The sequence below is a fragment of the Gallus gallus genome, chromosome 2 (assembly GCF_016699485.2).
Source record: "Gallus gallus isolate bGalGal1 chromosome 2, bGalGal1.mat.broiler.GRCg7b, whole genome shotgun sequence".
Taxonomy (NCBI): Eukaryota; Metazoa; Chordata; class Aves; order Galliformes; family Phasianidae; genus Gallus; species Gallus gallus.
Window position 1 is genome coordinate 40,039,859 of NC_052533.1, and position 19,105 is coordinate 40,058,963.

General features: G+C 40.6%; 1 protein-coding gene across 3 annotated transcripts in view; it reads left to right on the forward strand.

Moving 5' to 3' along the window:
* STT3B (STT3B, catalytic subunit of the oligosaccharyltransferase complex) overlaps window positions 1-19,105 on the forward strand; it is a 50,628-nt gene that overhangs the window by 475 nt on the left and 31,048 nt on the right. Inside the window, exon 1 of one of the 3 annotated variants that reach the window (XM_046925920.1) lies at window positions 4-18,480. The exons of the other annotated variants lie outside the window; for them this stretch is intronic. The gene's annotated coding sequence lies outside the window, so the exon portion shown is untranslated. Of the gene's footprint in view, window positions 1-3; window positions 18,481-19,105 lie in introns of those variants that run through there. 3 annotated transcript variants of the gene reach the window in all.

The window sequence follows — 19,105 nt, forward strand, 5'->3', positions numbered from 1 at the left end:
GGGGGGAGCGGGCGCCGCCGAGCGGGCGCTGGGAGCCGCGGGGTCCCGGCAGCGCCGCCCCGTCCGGCCGCGGCGGCCGCGGGAGGCAGGGAGGGAAGGGGAGAGGGAGGGAGGGAGCGGGGCGTCGTGCGCGGGGCTCCCTCCTTCCCCGGCGCTCCCTCCTTCCCCGGCTTAGTCGGGGCGCGATGGGAATGACAGCGCCGTGCGAGGACGTGTCCGCGTCCCGACCGCGCTTATCCGCAACTTTGCGTGCGGCGGCGGGCTCGGGGTAGCGAGCGCCGTCTCTTTTCCATCGAACGTCCTGTCTCGCAGGGCTGCTGCCACGCGAAGGAGGGAGGTGCTTTGTTTTGAAATCCGCCTTAAGATAATCGAAACCCAACGCTGTTGCTGCGACGAGACCCCTTCTGCAGAGTGTGCGGACCGCTGTGGTAGTCCAAAAGCACAACTTCCTCTTTTCTGTGTGTGGTTTTTTTCTATTCCTGCCCCCCCCCCCCCCCGTCTCTCATGTAATCCATTCAGAAATCGCAGCACAGAACGGGCGGAGGGAACAAGGAATCGCTTTGTTTTTAAGCGTTGCACGAAGCAATCCGTGCTTTGTGATCTGAAAGCCAAATATCTGCAGAGCGCCGAGCGGTCGCCCAAAATTTAAGTGCTGTTCTGCAAACGCGGAAGGGAGGAATGCAAACTCTTAATTAATAAAGTTAACAGCGGGGAGCACAGCTACATGCAGCTGCAGCGAGCGTATAACCCCGGGGTCACGTCCTGGGGAGCAGTTTTTAAGACTTTTCTGATCTAAATCTTAAGCAAAAATTCAGTGGTGGAGGAAACTTGATACAAATGACGTCTTTGCACAACTTTATCTGTAATCAGAAGGCTCATCCTTGGATGAATGGAAATTGCACAGCGTTGGGTTGTGTAACTCTCGTTGCTAAGCCTTGAAGGACATCAGGAACGTGCCAGGAGAGCTCAGTTTGTGGCCCCGGTGATGGCTGTGAAGATAACCTGCAGTGTGACGGGATGCACAGTCATCTTCCTGCGCGTGCAAACAGGGCACCGCTGCTGTGCTGTTGCACGGAGCTCTGCTCGTGGGGAGCAGCAAAGTTGACAGAACTCGGTGGTTTTAGTGCAGGGCTGTGGGAAGCAGAGAGATGTCGAGAGCCATGCCAGTGTCGTGTTGCTGCACGCCAGGAACAGCGGAGGCAAATGCACTTAAGTTAATTAGTAGGAAAGAGAACCTAAAATGGTAGAAACTGGGGGGAAAAGAAGTGTGTTCTCTGTTGCAGCAGTGATACTGATGGAGAAAGCGGGCAGCGGTGTTCCCAAATCCTGCCGAGTGGTGGGGAATGAGTGTTTTTTTCACAGTTATAAGGGTCTTACAAACCTGAATCTGATGTGGGAAAAGCGCTTATGAAAAGAGATTAGCAGTGCCCTATATTTATTTTTTTAACCACTTCTTTAGCAGACTGTGCAGGTGAACGGCTTTCTGTTTCCCTTTAGGCATCAGTGAAACAGTTCCATGTTATTTCCCATTCCTTTGGCTTTTTCTGTCAAGCCTGTATAGGGCGTACGCATCTGTTCTCTGTTATTTGTTTTGTGACGAGAGAAAGCTGTGGTCTGTGTGGTAAAATCAGGAGCATTAAGGGAATCTGTTAATCTTTGCAATGGAAAACATTGTTGCCGCTGAGGTGTGGGAAGCTTTATCCTTTACTTAGGAAATCCCTTTTCCCCAGTGCACAAAAGAAACATAGGGAATCCAGGGTGGGAGCAAAGGGAGGCATGCTTTGGGTTATCAGCAAGTTAATTGGATCAAATACTCTGTTATCTCTAGCATCTGCTTCCAGTCAGGTTTCTGCTGGTAAGGTGAGGTTTTTATTGGAGGGGCTGGGGTGCTCTGTACAACTTGCTTCTGAGCCTTTCTTCAGGTGTCGTTTCTTCCAGAAATGGCCCAAATGTGTAGGCAGCCCAGTGCAGCACAGAGGGCAGCATTTGCTTTTGATCTCCGTTACAATACAGTGCTCGTTTAGGGAAAACAAGCTCGTATTTTGTTGTCACCGTGCTGCCCTACAAACTTGTGGCCTGATTATCATTGCTGGGATTACTGTTTTCTTTCACACTGAATACCTCTTTCAAATAGTATTGCCACTCTATTTCCCATGCTTTGTTTACTTGCCATGTTTGAGCTGGTCCAGAGGCCATGAAAAACATGTGTAATTTTTGTCAGCTCCTAGGTTGGGAGCTGATGCATGGAGTCAGTCAGCACTGACCAGGAGCTGTTCTTGGCTATTGGCAAAGCCTTCAGCACTTCAGAATTTCGTTATCAGACCAAGAACTCGAAACTTGGGCTGCGGTTCCAGTGTACGCTGGGGCAGACAGGTTTTCTGACTAAAATTTGTTTTGTGGCTTGGCTGGTCTGGCAGTTGGGTGAACCAAGAGCATCATTTCTGTGCTACACGCTTCTGAGTGTGCAGTGAGGTGTGTTCATGAAAGTACAGCTGTGCTTAACCCAGCTGTCCAGCTTCTTCCTTCCTCCTTTCAGATGTTGCCTTAAGTGCCACTGTGGCTGCCCAACCAAGGCAGCCAGACTTACAGAATACCAGAACAGGGACTGCTTCACCCCTTACCTGCTGCTTTGTGTCCAGTGTGCAGCCCCAACCTGATGCTATGCTATGTCACGTAGCCACTCACATCACACGTACTCATAATAACCTCTATAAGCTAAGTGTGTATACATATGAGGTAGATAAGTCTAGCGATACGGTTGCATCCTGCCACACGCTGGTACTGCTACTGACTAAAGCAGGAACAACCTTTGGTGCATCGGTAGTCTTCGGTGAGCACTATCAAAACAGCGCCATTCGTTCTGTTTGCACAGCTCTCACCGCTGTCACGTGTGAGAAACGTATCTGAATCATTAATCATATCCCATGGCGTTAAGTCAAACTTTTGTCTTTCCTGAGAATTTTAACAGCGTTAAGTCAAACTTTTGTCTTTCCTGAGAATTTTAACAGCTTTCTAAACACTAAATTTCGAAACTCAGTTACCATGGGAGTAAAAGAGCTGGCTGAAACTGGAATGCGGAAACTCTTGTGCCTGGGCATGAGACCCCTTCACATGTGCCATGTAGCACCAGTGTGATCTTGTCAGCCAGGTTTGCCTCCTGCTTCCGGGCACATTGTGTCCTACTGTCCTGCCAGCTCTGGTGCTGAACAGCACTGCAGCAAGTGTGTGCACATCTTTACTTCTTCCAACCTGGCACCACTGTTCAGTTCAAACCACCTGCTGTCATCAGGGCAGCCATTGTTTATCATACTTCACATAATTGTGCTAGGGGAAAGAGTGGTTTGTATACACAATAACAGTCTACTTTCTCATCACTGATACCACCAGCTGCTGCTAGCAGACTCTGGTGATTGGCAATAAACTGGCAAAATAAAGGTAAGGCATTGTAGACAGGTTGAAGGAAATTAAGATTTTACCTTGAGCACAGTCACAGATGTTTCCCTTGGCTCAAGCCCTGTATGCTCATGGATTCTTGAGCAGTTAGGAACTTTTTATTAATGGAAACATAAATTAACACATTTAACTAAAATATGAAAGCTTCATTAAAATCCAGGGTGTGACTCAAGTAAGCATGAAAGGTGTATAGAGTTGATCGAACACTGAAGTTTGTGTTAATGTATTGATTTCATCAGGAGAGAGCAACGCTGTAGGTTTGCACTGTAGTTTGCTGATCTGATGGTTGCTTTTTGGAGTAGGAGTTCTCCTGTCACCTACAGTGCAGTCCTGCTTTTTCCTTTGTGCTTGCTGTAAAGCACTCGTGGTGAGTTGATTCAGTGAGGGAAATTGTCAAAATACTGTAGCATTTGAGTTCTCCAAACCTGCCCACAATCAATTTTTATATTGCATTTTAGTCTCTTTATTTTTGAGGAAGAACATGAGCGTTAGGAGAGAATGCAAATAGCAACTGACTTCACAGGATAAAATCAGGTTGGGTGATAGGATAGAGATGTGTACATGTAGAAGCAGCATGTTAAGAGTGGAGCAACAAGAGTGATGAAAGAAGAGTAGGTCACATGAATGACAGTACCTTAAGCAAGTGTTCCTAAGGGGGAAAAATTAGGTAAGGAGAACAATGTTGTATTTATGAAGTAGATAATCTCAATTAACGGTGCTCTGTCTGTAAGCTATGAGGGGATGTGACCTACCCAGATAATTCATCTGCCCGTTGCTCACCTAACAGTGGCTCTTCTTGCTGGGCAACCAGACAGCAAATTACACAGTAAGTGTGTTGTTCTTGAGTGGTGGCAGCCACCGTCATCTCCAAACTGCTGCCAGTCTGCAGGCTCTCACCCCATCCCATAATCTCACAGAAGGTGAGCGCATGAATGCAAATCTGTTTAGGAAACCTTCTCCACCCCCTTTAGCATTCTTTTCCCAACCACCTCCATTTGTTTACTATCTTAGACAACTTCCAGACCTTGGGAAAACATTTGGTTCCAATCCAGTTTGAATATTATTGGATTGATATATTGGATTGATTTTTGAGATGCTGGAAAATGTCAAGAAATTAATGCTACAGACTTATTATACTTTCTGCATTTACAAGCCTCTTGATTCTATGAAATGAGAAATATTCTGTTTCCATTTGATAGGAATATATTTCAAAGTTCTGTCAACATAGGATGGCCTTTGGATTTTAGTGCTTTCTAGATTGAGAGGTGTAAGTCTGCATGTCCAGGGACTTGTACAGCCTTTCCATGTTTAGATACTTGGCCATTTGGAAGCAACCTTTTCAAGAAGGTTGACGTGGTACCGAGTCAAGAAGATGTGAAATTGAGTGTATTGGACTTTTCTGCCACTTAGGAAATTGCAGAAGATGATAAGTATTAGAAATTTAATGGAAGGAGTACAGTCTGACAAAGACACGTTGGACAAAGTTGCAAGTTTAACAAGAGGCACTGAGTGGGGAGACTAAGATTTTATCAGGCTATAGGCCAAAGAAGCTAAAAGTAGTTCCCATTGTGGTTTCGAAGTGTCTGCCATTCATGTAAGACTCAAAGCTCTGTTCCATTTCTCCTGTTGTTTTCTATCACATTTACTGTTGGCATCGTTTCTTTCTTCACCAGCCCAACTTTTAATAGGGGAGAAAGCTTCACATGTTTGTAATAATGGGGTTATGGATGAGAAGGTAAGAGGAACAGCATTGGTAAAACGCAGAGAGAGTGTGCAGAGAGACTTATTTACAGCATCTCCTGGAAAAGATGGGAGATGAGGCAGAGTGCCCACCCTTCTATTGATTTGTGGAATGAAACTTGAAAAGCAAAATGTATCAGGATGGTTTTGTAGGCTGGATTGAACTGAACCAACAAGTTTAGCTTTTAATACTGTGATTCTTTTTTAAATAGTTTTCAAAAATGCTTTAGCTAGTCAAGTGTTATTGAGTGACTGCTATGATGAAAATCCTTGAATGGACTTCTCTTAGCAGGTATTCTATTATTTGAGCAGCTTAATATGTTCTGATTTTTAAACAGAAAGTTGATTTCATTACAGAAGGTCAAGGGTGGCTTTTAGAGGTTTTCTTTTGCTTCCTATCATAGTTCTAACAGCCCCTGGTTTTGGCAACAAGTAATCCTAATTCTCATGTTTTAAATGCGACTCAGGTTGAATTTGAGGTGGGGATTTGTGGGGGCAGGTTTAGACAGCAAAGTTAGCAGGAAAATTTGAAATGCCATAGGTACTTAAAAGTGGGTTGGGGGTAGGTGTGTGTGAATGTCTCTGCTGTTCCACAAGCATCTCTCCTGATGCAGACAGTTTCTTTCCCATTTAATGGACGTCTGTGAACGTGCTGCAGAAAGTTTCCTGCTTAATTCTTGAAAACTCTGTTCTTGCAAGCACTTTGAGGTATATTCACACTGACATTAACGCCAGTCCTGAGGGCTTCCTTCTACTTAGCAGAGTTGGCAAAGCTGCTGCTTTTGCAACCTGTACTCCGTAGCAGGGCATGCATGGATTTTTTTATTACTATTGTAAAGTCCTTCAGCGAAACTTCTAGCCGTCAGATTTATCACGTGCTTGGAGAATGAAGTGAACTTGGGACAAGTAAGAAGTGGGACTATTGCTGTAGTCTTTCTGTGTTCTATATCTGCAGCATGTCCAACAGACTCATTTTCAGCCATACGGCTGAGCGGAGCTTATGATCTTTATCTGAACTGTTGCTGGGAATCAAACTGAGATGTTTCTAATCTAATGTTAGTAGCTGATAGGTCTGGATTTGAGAAGTACCACTACACGGACCCTCACATTACACCGCACCTTACAGAAGCTGAAACAGCTGAAGGAATTAATTTATGGCCGTGGATACAAACAGAACAGTTCAGCTTCCTTATTTCTCAACTTACGGCAGTTTTCCCTGGGTAAAAGCTCCTTTGGCATGTGGAAAATTGAGTTCTTCCTACACTTCAGAGTTCCTGCTGTTAAGTGAGGCAATATCCCTGTGCTTTAGCAGAAGAAATAGTCTCTTTTCATCAAGAAGTAACTGGGTACTCGTGCTTGAAAGCTTCATAGAGCAGAAAGTGGCATTTCAAGTGCATATTTGGTGTGGGAGACCCAAGTCCAGTGTCAGATCTTATTTTTTAAAGAGCTTGTCTAATAAAAATGACTGGAGTATGTGAGCTGTGGTGAGAATTATTCCTGGGTGTTACTGATACCATATTCAACAGCATTTTCTTTCCACAGTTCAAGTTAGTTTGTTAGTTAAAGAACTTCTCAGAGTTCTGTTCAGCTGATAATCCATGGAGGTAGAATTGCAATACACCTTTGCAAAAAGGTTCCTCACTGAAAACCAACAAACGAAACCCTCAGGAAACAGTATTACCACCGGGGGTTTGAGTTTACTTTGTGGATTTTTGGTGCTGTTCCTAATAGAACCACTGCTTTACATAGCATTATTTGCATTTGTTCAGAAGAGTGGCTCACTGAATGCATCTCATTCATGGGTACTATCTGTCCTGTTTGAATGGCAAATAAATTCTGAAGAATGGAAAAATAGCATGTCGTTATGTCATTTTAAACTCCTCTGGAATATGTGACTGAACAACCTCCATTACCTGACTTTTTTTAGTCTCCACTGAATTGCCAGTCCTTTTTATTATTTTTTTTTTCAATTATTACTCTATAAATTGTAGCTTACTTCTTGTTTAGCTCCAAGGAGTATGCGGTTTTGTTGTCTTTGTTTTGGTTTTTATTCAGTCTTCACAATAGAGGGATATTTGAAGGAAAAAGGTCTGAGAAGCACCTGCTTGATGACAGAGTTGATCAGAAAGACCACATTTTGGCCCGAGCACTTACCTGCTACAAGCAGAGGATTTGAAAATACGACAGTGCGTTTTGTTGAGTCATAAGCAAAACAACAAAACAAGCCTACTTGTCCTAAATACCTTTCTGCATGTCTTCTGCACTAGCTCTTATTTTTGTCTCTTGCCTGTCTTGAACGCGCTTCCTTCCTATTCTAAATTTATCACAAACTCATTGGGAAGTTCAGCTGAACAACTTGGAATTTTGTAAGTATTGTTTCAAATGCGTATCTTGGAAAAGACAGTTTCATTTTCACAGCTGAAACATTCAAAGTTTATCATTTGGCTCTGAAGGGCGTTCCAAAGTGCCTTTAGTTTTTTCTTTGGCAGTAGATGAAATGCCTTAAAGTTCCAATTCTTCTCATTTAGAAAGTCAGTGAAACAAAATTGGAGCTTTGGCATTATATTGATGTTAACAGTGGAAGTAAATGGGTATCTCTTTGGCTCGCTTTACTGTAGAATAAGGATCATTAAAGCCAATGCAGTGTTTGAGTTTTCTAAAAAGCTGTGTAATGCTACAGTGCTCTATTTTATCCTATACAGGTAACTAGAATGATTTATCCAACCTCAAGTGTCTGAAGTAATATTTGAAAGAAGCTATTGCATATGTCTCACAATTTATTCTGCACTGTAACAGTTTTAATCTTTCATTTGCCAAGTAGAAAATAGATTTTGACACTGAGGAGACTAAGTTAAATATTTGTGACAGTGTCTTAATTTGTGATGTCTCAGGTCAGTGTCATTCTGCTGCTGGTAATGACAAATGTAAATGTTCTGCTGTGGCTAAACATGTTTAGGAGCCAAAGAACCTGTAGTGCTTTAATCTTGTAATGCACTGCTTCTTCTGCTTCTTTACCAGCATTCCTTGCATCTTCCTAAAGGAAAGCCTGATTTTATTGGGAGAGGTTTGGTTGGCACTATTAGCATCTAAGCAAGTGGAGTTCCTGAAGTTGCCATCATCTGTTGGACATTTCTTGGGATAATTTTCTAGCGTGCTAATAAAGCAACTGACGGAAATCTGACCAGCACAGGTGTCAGGGAGTGTGGCTGGATGCAGGAAGAGGGAAACTCCCCTTTGCAGTGGCAGTGAGCTGCTGTATTGTCACGTGCTACCCTCATTTGGCCACAAGTATCCATGAGTTCTCTGACCAAGAAGCAGTTTTTTCAGGGGTGAGCATATCAGTAGTTCCTGCTAAAGCTCTTTGACTGTGCTGCTGAAATGTTCTGCCAGAAGTAAGATTGCTTTTGGTTGACTGGTCATATGGGGTGTTGGACACCTAGATCTGAGCCCCTTTTCTGAATTGGCAAGGCTAACTCTAGTCACTCTTCTAATTTAAATGCGCATTTGTGAGGGTTGAGAGGGCATCCTGTCTGGTGGGGATTGAAGTGTGGAAAGGCCTGGAACAGGCCAACTTAATTCATCTCTGGAGAGCGAGCGATGAGAAGATTTAGTATGATGTGACCTCAGAACCATTTCCTGAGAATTTCTGCTTGGTCCTTCCCAACAACTTTCACATATCCCCTGTCGTATTCCTCTTTTCTTCTCTGCCTGAACTGCAGCTGATCCTCTTGCTTTAGTATCCCCCCTACCCTATGCTGTTTCATGTGCAACCAGGTGTTCCTTTTACCTTAACCCAGTTTACATGGCAGTGGGGGAGAAGGGCAAGACATGGCACCTGAAGTCAGGGCCTGTCACTTAATAAAGTGATGTTAGAAGTTAAACCTCACTCTTTTACTGTTCAATAATATAGGACAGAAAGGATATAACTAGCAAATAGTACGTTACTGTAGCCAGCCTGTCAAGGAGGTGATGTGTTTTGGAACATGCTCCTGGGCATATGATAGAAAGATGGGTACAGTCTGAATATTTCTGTGACTGCATTTGTGCTAGAAAGGCATCACAGCTTCAAAGAGTATCTGTAATTTTAAGCCTCTCTCATTTCAAAACTATTGCCCCACATGCATTTCTTCTGTTTGTTTTTAAGAGCACCTTTTAGATAGCTTTTTAAACATGAATTGGATTTGGCTGGATGTCTAAAGCAAGAGAGGAGCACAGTTAGATAAGTTAATAGTTACAATAGAGTAAGACAAAAGAATACTAGAAATCAGTCGTAGTGAGACAACAAACATGCAACTTTAATTTCACATAGTACATGGCAGGAATTTAATATTGATTATAAATACTCTATTAACTGGTAAGCACTGTAGTCACTGTGGTACACTTAGTCTGTAATGCTTCTGTGAGGTTTCCTAATAAAAAGCAAATCGTGTTTTATTGTCATGCTTCTGTGATTCTTGTGCATCGTCTTTAAAGAAATAGTGGTAACCGTTAGGTGCAGTTTTTAACATGTTGAATAAAATTCAGTGAAAACTTGCATTTTTATTTTGATTTAGACTTGCTGGAAGCAGTATGAAAGATATAAAATAGATGTAGGGGAGAAGTAATTTTTAATTCTTCTTGCCATACTTCTGACAATAAATCTGACAGTGAATGTGGATCAGGAATGCAAAATAGAGTTTGCAAGATAAATTCCTGTCTGTCTATTGCAGGGAAGGATAAAGACCACTTTCTATTGTCTACTTTCTTCCTCTTTGCTTATCTTATTGGTAACCTCCTGTTCCCACACTGATTTCCTTCAGCATGAGAATATCTGTGTAGTCACTCTGCAAACAGCTGGAATGGTTTCTGCCCTCATCTAGAGGCTGCCATCCTTTATGTGGGTCTGTGTTAATGGATTATGGGAGTGCTTCTAATCTGCTTCAGGAAAAAATCAGGTGAAATAGTTTAAATCATCTTTAGAGTGGTATGCTTTTAGATGTAATTCGAGCTAATTATCTGATTTGGGCACTGGAGCGGATTAAGAGCACTTCTGCACGACTTTTAACTGGCAAAGCTCAGCTGAAGGATAACTGCCACAGTTAAATTTGGGTGTGTAATTAGTACAAGGCATTCTGGTGTTGTGCTTTGCCTTTTTACCCTTCTTTGCTCATTTGTGGTTTGGACTACGTTCACACCTTTTTCCTTTCAGCTTGTTCAATTAGGGCATAATTAAATTTATCTATAGGTTTCTCCAGATTCTGTACATACAGTTGAGTTTGGTCTGCAGGCAGCTATGTCTATCTGCATAATGCAATATGTCAAGTCACTGAAGGGTTCAGCAGAATTTAAGCAGACATGTACAGAGTTAAATAAAATTAAGTCTCATGCTCTGACCTCAGTCACTGAACTGAAATTGCTCAGGGTAGATAGACAGTCTGGTTCTGCTCTGATGTTTTCTTTGTATTATCCACTCTAAAACATTAATTTTTATATTTGCATTATACCTTGCAGTAGAAGTCAATAGGACAATATTGCAACAGATAGAGCTGAACAGGTGTGCTATGAAAGGTCCAGCTTCTTGAACTAAACGGAACCTACAACCAGAAAGAACAGCAGAAAAAAAGCATAGTCAGGGAATTCAGGTAACTAAGAATTGATTGCAGTAGGAGGAATAGCAGATGTATTAAGAGAGATACTAAAGAGTACATTTTTAGGGAATAGTATATTGGTTGAAACGCCACCTTATTTTAACTTGCTAAACTGAGGCTGCTGACGTGCAACCGTAACGCCTCAGATTATTTCATTTTTTAGAGCTGACAAAGTGTGTTGGCACAACTGCTACAAGGAAGTTAAAGTAACCTTGGAGGCACAGCCTTTCTAGGAGTCCTGTTTATTTCTGAACTTAACTTGAATTTTACAGGGTAGAAAGAATCTGCCAGGTTGCCTTGGATCCAGCCTGGCTTTCACTATTTTTCATGTTTTTCACTATTTCATTTAGTGGAAAGTGATCATGGAGTTGGTTCAACTGCTCTTTGGTTTAGGTACTACTTCCTTAGCTGCCAATGCATTGTAGTGCATTACTTGATTATGTAATAAAGATTAAGAATATAATAGATACTCTAACAGTTAAAATATTCTTAAAGTACCCATCCTTTATTTTACTCTACATATCAAACTATTACAGAAATTAGCATTCTTTTCTGAGTATGTATTAGATATCGCTACAAAAGAGCAGGTAGTAGGTTGTAGATCACTTCAATAAGAGTTCACTACATCTGTTCAGATGTGAAATGTTGCTTTGTTCTGTACTAGAAGACCATGAAGAGAGCCCTGTGAGCCAGGTATCCTCTCTGTTCCCAGTCATTTCTGGTGAAATAGTCCTGTTCAGCCCATTGATTTCTTGTGTCGCATTTTTCAAGGGAAGAATATTTTATTTCTCAAAGTTTATTATGTAGCTAATTGCCTTTTGAATTCATTTCTGCCATCCAGATCCTCATGTACCAGCCTCTAATCTGTAAGCTCCTAAAGTTAAGCAGCCTTTGTCATATTAAAAGCCTGCTTCATCTGGAAGAACCATCCTTAAACATGTTCTTGAATTTGGTGCAAAGCTTTCAGAGCTGCGTGATGCTAATGTACTACAGAGTAACCCAGTACTGCTCAGGGGAAAATAAACAAAAACATGACTCTAGTGCCTTTCTAGTGTGTGAGAGTAGTGTTGTATTGAGCAGAGAAGTGAAGCCTCTTAAGCAGGTGTTACTGTCAGAATGAGCATCACCATCAGTATTGATATCAGTCATAGCATGCGATCTGCAGTGAAGTATTTGTCCAGTAGAGAAGAAGAAACACATTCAAATGTGCCCTGCAGTAATTTTGAATGATTCTGTTTAAATAATCATGAAAACCTTTTGGGAATTTTGACAGTCTGAGGAAAAAATGGAGTCATCACTTTCTTATTAGGTTTAACATTTTTTGAAATGTTATGAAAGGCAGACTTCTCTAGCAAAGTATAACTTCTGGTGTTGTTAAAACTAACTCTTTGCTTAATAATTTGCCTTTAGACATGGAATAATTCAAAAGCAAGACAGAAAAAAAAAGGTCATGAAAAAGCTTTATAGGCATCAGAGGAAGTGTCTGAAACTGTAGACAGACATCCATCCGCTACAGTGATGACGGGATGCATATTGTGGCTTCAGATGTAGTATATTGTGTGAAAATTATAAGGAGTGGTCATGGAATGCCTTAAAAAGCTTGCAGTTATTTAGCAAAAATACTGAAGATGCCCTGGGCTCTCTGAAAACAGTAGGCTGTATGCTCCCTTTAGCATTTCGTATCATTAAGCTACTGACAGCATGCAATTCCTGATGTTAGCACTTACGAAGTGTGATGTGTTATTGGAGGCAGTCAAAATACCATACCAAGAAGTTGCTGTAGGAGTACTGTAATCTTTTTCAAACGCTTTGGGAAAGCTCTGATATTCTTAATGGTCATTTTTTTAAAGATTATTCTATATGCATTCTAGTATTCAGGATTTGCTTTGAGTGTGGTTGAATGTTGCACCTGAAAAATACTAGCTGTCCTGGTTATGCTGTCTGGTTTTGTTTCTGCTTAGGCTGTTTGCTGTTCTTCCCCATCAGGGATTAGTCTAATGATACTACAAAGAGGAGGAGCTAAGTTGCTAAGCTGCATTCCAGCAACAGGAAAAAATGACAAGTAACTTCTTCCTTAATCTTTTCTGAACTTACATGGCCATACTACTGCAAAACTTCATACTGCCATTTTATTGCATCAGTAAATCAAGCATGAGAGTTGCAAGCGACAACTTGCAGGGTGTGTTTTTCTCTTTTCACATGGCTCTATTTGCAACAAAAACTGCAGAGATCAGTTGTGTCTATCTAAATGTAGGGCACTCTGGAGAACTTTCTCCAAATACTTGGTATTACTTGAGGCTTATCTCAGAATACAAAGAATAATTACATATTCATATCTTTTGAGATAAAATCATAAAGACTTAAACATTAAAAAAATCCTACTTAACCCCCACAGAAAGGATAAAATTATGACATTATCAAATTCTACTTCAATCAAAACTATTACTTCTACTTTCTGGCAGACTCAGCTTAATAATTAGCATTTTCAATCAACTTCAGTAATACTTATGTGAACATGTGCTATGTCTTCAGTGACAGACTGGCTAGAGTTAACATGTTCATGACTCCGGGGTGTTTGTGTTCCCGTGAGCTGCAGATACTCCAGTTGAGTGTGTAAAGTGATAACATAACTGTGGTAGGAGAGCAAAGAGAAACTACCAGAAAAAAAGGTTTGTGATCATATAAGCACTTGATTATATGTGAATGTTCCAAATGGGGGCAGTTTGTGGAATGTCTTATATTTGTATTAAATTTAAGACCTAATAAAACCACTCAGCTGACAATCATCTGTAAGCTGCAAAGAAAGGAACATGGGGAGGGGGGGGGAGGGGGTGTCTGAAATGAAATTGTCTGCTTGCTCTTCCATTTTGCAGAATTTTGTCTGCCTTGGCTCAGGTGAACTGAGGACCACCCACCATCTGACTGATTCTTGCTCTTGAACATCTCAGCGTATGTTTTCTCAGTTCTTAATGTGAAGTCTGTAACACCTTGCTTTTGGCAGTAGGACAGGCTCTTTATCTGTCATGAATGTTTGCCAGTAGGTATTTCTGGTACAAAATTCTGATTGATTAGTTGAAACTGGCTTAAATGGCCATGTATGCTCTTCCAGAGATATAAACTCAGCACAAGTAAGCCTTTTTTTGATGAGAAATAATACTGCTGTGTAGTGCACTGAATCATCACATGGTTCATTAAAGTACTGTACTTCCATTTAAAAAAAAAAAAAGAACATACAAAACTCATTGTGCCAATTCTCAATTGGAAGATAAAGGCTTCACAATAAGACTTTCATCATTATGTGGTTGTAGTATAATATATAGGCAAGCAGGTGTTTTAAATTTTGATACTGAATACTGTGTATGTTTTTTTTTCACTTCAGTGGAAGTTACTGAACTTTCTCATTAGTTTCTTCCACACAAGTGTTGCACTGAATAAATTCCTCCTTTAGATGCAAAGCATACGTCAGATTTGGAGTCAGTCTTTTTCAAGAATTTAGATTTGCGGTCTGTAAATCAGATGCTGTATTGCAGAATTCGTTCCACATTTGCATTAAAATCTAACTTCTGGAATTGCTTAGATAACTTGCAGTGTTCACAGTTAGTTTGTATCATGTCATTTTTCTGAGTATGCAGATGTGAAAATCTTGTGCACCTGCAGCTGAAGACTTTTAGTGCACAGAAGCCTTTATAAATGCAGGCTTAGAATAATTCAACATATTCTTCTGGTAAGGAGATAACACATTCTCTAATGACTATTAATGCCAAATAAAATACCTAGATGGTGGGACATCAGTAGCATAAAGTTGGTAGCATTTTTGGCAGCAGCATTCCTGTAAGAAGCAGTACTGATCTTAGCCTCTGTTGTAATGGAGGGATCGACTGAATTTCATCACTATCAGAGTAATTTGTCTTAAATGTTGTTAAGATCTGGATGAAGCAACTGCACCGCTGCCACACATGCTCTCATCTCCTGTGTATTCTCCTTAAATAGTACTTTTGTCAAAGAAGTACTCAACTTAGGAGTGTCAAAGCCAAAGATGTCTCTTTTCAAATATAGCAGTAATTGTTGCTGTGATGTGCTGCAGAGTTCCATAGCTCCTGGATATAGCGAGTCATTGCTGTGAGTAGGACTAACTAATCATCTTACAGCATTACTTTGTTTCATTAAAGAAACAGTTCACAGAGTGCAATAAAAATCAAGCCCAAGCATGAACAGTTAGTTAAGATTTAGTATTAGCAATACATGACATGTAAATGAAAACTCTCACAGGCTTTGTATTGCAAGCTGCCTAGTTGAATTTCCAAGTTAATTTTGCTACTACTAGAAATGCTGCCTTCACTCAGTTATTTTGTTGTTGCTGCTTTTGCTCAGCTGCAAGCTGAAATTAAAATGCGCTTTGAAAATGAGAACCATACATTTTAACTCTTCTTTAGTCTTCTGCTGTACCTACTATAATAGGTTTCTCCAATATAGATATCTATTACAATAGGTAGAGTAGATATCTCCAATAGTTGCCAGAAAATTAATAGTGCCATACATAGAGCATCATCTTAGTAAAGCTGGAACGCTTCCCGAAAGGTTCAAACTAGGCTAATTTGGTGGCTGAGACTTCTAATTCTGAAATGTACCAAGAGGATTGTTTGATTCCTTCAAAAATTGGCTTTGAGGAGGAGATAGTTCAAACTACAGACCTGATAGGAAGAGGCAAGGAGATCAGCAAAGCATCATTTTCCTCATAGAATGTCAGCTAAAATAAGAAAAGTCAGTACACACGAATATTCAGTCAGTCAAGTCCTTAAGAGCTCTTCTTTGCTGACTGATAGCAAACGTGTATCTTATTCACAATGTGGGTTGAGAACGTGAATGTTCACCTCAGGCTCTCAAGCTAATTTCTTAATTAGACGTCTGTTTCACATAATGTTCTTCTTCATTCTTCTCATACTGACTTGCCTCAAAGAGAGGAAGAGAATCTTGGGAGATGGGTGAACAGTTCCCATACCTCCAGATCAGGTGGCTGAGGGTGGTAGAAAAGGGATCCTTTCCTTAAGAAGATCCTGTCACGTAGTACCGCATACTATTCAGTCACTGTAACCAGCAGCCTCCTCCAGTCCTAGTGTGCCTAATCTCTATGCAGTCAGGAAGGGTGTTGGAAAAAAGAAGTCCTTGATACCTGCTGAGGTGAAAGAACTGCTGAAGACAGTGATACTGATGCTGAGACGTGCCACCCTTCAACCTTTGGAGTGTGGGCATAAGCAAAAAGGCTCATCTGTTGATATTCCCTGAAATTGTTTTATGCTCTGTGGAACCTGTAGGTAGTTGCATGTGTCATCTGTAGAAATATGATACCACTGTACCACTTTCTAGCACAGTTTGTAAAGTACCAGGGTGGCATGAGTGTTGTGTGATCATAAAATCATGGAATGGCTTGGGTTGGAAGGGACCTTAAAGATTGAGTTCCAACCCCCTGCAGTGGTCAGACTTGCCATCCACTAATTCAGATTGCCCAAAGCACCATCCAACCTGGCCTTGAACAGCTCCAAGGATGGGGTATCCACACCCTCTCTGGGCAGTCTGTGCCTCACTACCCTCTGAGTAAAGAATTTCATTAGCAAACTTGCCCTTGATCCCACTGGACTTCCAACGTAACTAATAAAGATGTTGAAGAGGACCCCTGGGGGGGCACCACTTGTGAACAGCCTCCACTTGGACGTAGAGCTGCTGACCACAACCATCTGGAGTATTGTTTGCAGTACATGCTGTTATCATCTCTCTCTGTTCTGGTGAAAAGGAAACAGTTTTACAAGGTTCAGGCTTGTCCCTGTAGGAGCAGATCACTATGATGCAGGGAAGTAGTATCAAAGCATAATATGGGCATCGTGTTCAGCTGTCTGGTACACTGCCCACCTCTGCTGCTTTGTCAGTGCCTAAAGCTGGCCCTTGCACAGTATTACTCAGCAGATTTGTCCTTATGTATGCATATGCTTATACTCACATACTTATTTTTGCTAGCAGGTTACCTGATGGAAGGGGAAGTGAGCACTTCTTTTCTCTGAAGTCACAGTGAGGTTCTGTAGTTAAGCTTCTAAATACTATTTTTTTTAGATTTCTCTGGTCTGAAGGCTGTTTCTTGCTCTACCTGTAGGACATCTCACAGTGAAAAATTAACCTACATATAGCTTTTTATTGGTGGCAAAAGAATCCATCACCTTTCAAAAGGAGGGGTCAATAGATTCGTATCTAACAAAAAGTGTATTAGGAGAGAAGATTAAATTCATTCATCTTAAGCGGTAAAAGTATAAATGCTGTTGTGTTGGGTTTCAGTTTTGAGTGGTAATTCATTCTAATTACATACTTAATGGGTTGCAGCCACAGCACAAGACAGTTGTTCTCTTCCCTCTGAAGTCAGTTCTGAAGCTTTACTCGTTTGAAACTTGAGGAGAATGTCAATATGTGTTCTTGCCTATTTCATTTTTTAACTTATCTTTTAATGTTGTGAGAGTAAACATCTGCAGCCTGTGTGAGCTCGAGTCACAACTTAAAAACTGACATTAGTCCATGTTAGTAAATGCGTTATCTTCCTTGTTTCCTTTTTAATGTTCTAGGATAGTATTGTTAACTGGATTTTCAGTGCATTTAAAGTCAGGACCATAACTGGCCGGAGAGCACGCAAATTCCTGTTTTGTCTCGTACGATGCTGCAGGCTCTTGGCACTAAACAAATGAACAAAAAACCTTGCTGCACTAAGATAAGAGGCTAATTTTACAGGTACAGCATTTCATAAATCATATTGCAGTTGACCATTCAGAGCTGGAGAATTAATTCTTATTTAGAAATCTAGTCAAATGGGAATGGATGCAGGCTTATTAAAAACAAATGTCACATTGCTTTTTGATAAATAGATTTCTAGGTCAAAATGACTGATGCTTATGTGATTTTTTTTTTTAAATATAAATATGGCTAATTACTTTAGAAGGTCTACGGTTTCGTCAGTGTATCCTATATAAATGATTATGATGTACAATTTTCCTGGAAGTACTGCAGTATTGTATTTATTGGATTTTTTTTAATATCCCTTGACTGGTACTATGATAGTTCAGTGAGTGAACCATACAGGTTTGCTGGCATCTGGATTTGAATTTCAATTCCTTTTATTCTTTCACTGTGTGTGGACAAAACCTACTCATAACCTCTTTGTGGCTGTCATTCAGATATTAGCCATGTTTTGCTGATTAAATGAGCAGGAGCTTGATGAGTCTTGCAGTCTTGAGTGACACGAGCTTCCTTCTGTTGAAATGAACTATTTTAAAGTAAACCAGTGATATTTTGAGGGGTCCTAAATACACAAGAGAGTTTAATGTAGTGTTTAAATTTTTGTTTGTCACTGATGTAAATGGATACTTTCAGGAAATAGGCGAAATGAAAAATACATATAAGCTTTTCTAGTCTTGAGTGAAAACTGTAATAAAGTCTTTCGTGGTGGGTTACCCATCTAACCTCTTCTCTGTTACAGTTTTCCATTTAGTCATGTAACTTTAGCAAAAAAAAAAGTAATCATTAACACTTCAACTAAATACCAGTTGAAATATCTACTAGGAGGGCTGGATTTATGGAAGTTGCTTGTTTTAGAAGTGGCATTTACCCAGGCTGTTGTAAGCCTAAGGTTTGCTTGTTGAATTCTTAGTTTTGTTGTTGTTTTTGTGTGGTTTTTTTTGTTGTTGTTGTTTTGTTCTCCTCAAAGCTGTTCAGCATTAATTCCTACGGCTTTATTGGTTTGGCTTCAGAATGCACGTATAGGAGTTGCTGTTTTGGGTAGAATAGATTGCAGTTTGTCTTGCAGCAGTGTGAGCAAATTTGAAGGATTTTATAATAGTTGCAAGATGGTGCTACTTGAAGTTCGAGACATTAGAAGAATTAATTATTTGCCAGAAAATCAGAAGATTATTGCATTGATAGCAATGCTTGTATGCTTGTCAATGTTATATGGGCGGTGTGGAAGGCTGAAGTGGAGGTATGCATGGAAGGGCTTTAATTGTGCAAAGAATTTTCTGATGCAGAGAATGTGTACAAACTTTGAATTTTCATTTCATTTACAAAGATTCTATCTTATGTAAGTAGGTTCTTGTTTGAAAGAAAGGAGTTATGCAGAGGGCCATCAGGTTGACACTGTGAACAAATAGTGTGTGTTTATTTCATATTATTACATTACTTCATCTTTCAACATTATGTGAAATAGAGCAGTAGCAGATGTGCTGGGTAGCTGTCTTGACTCAGAAGGAAGTCCTGCA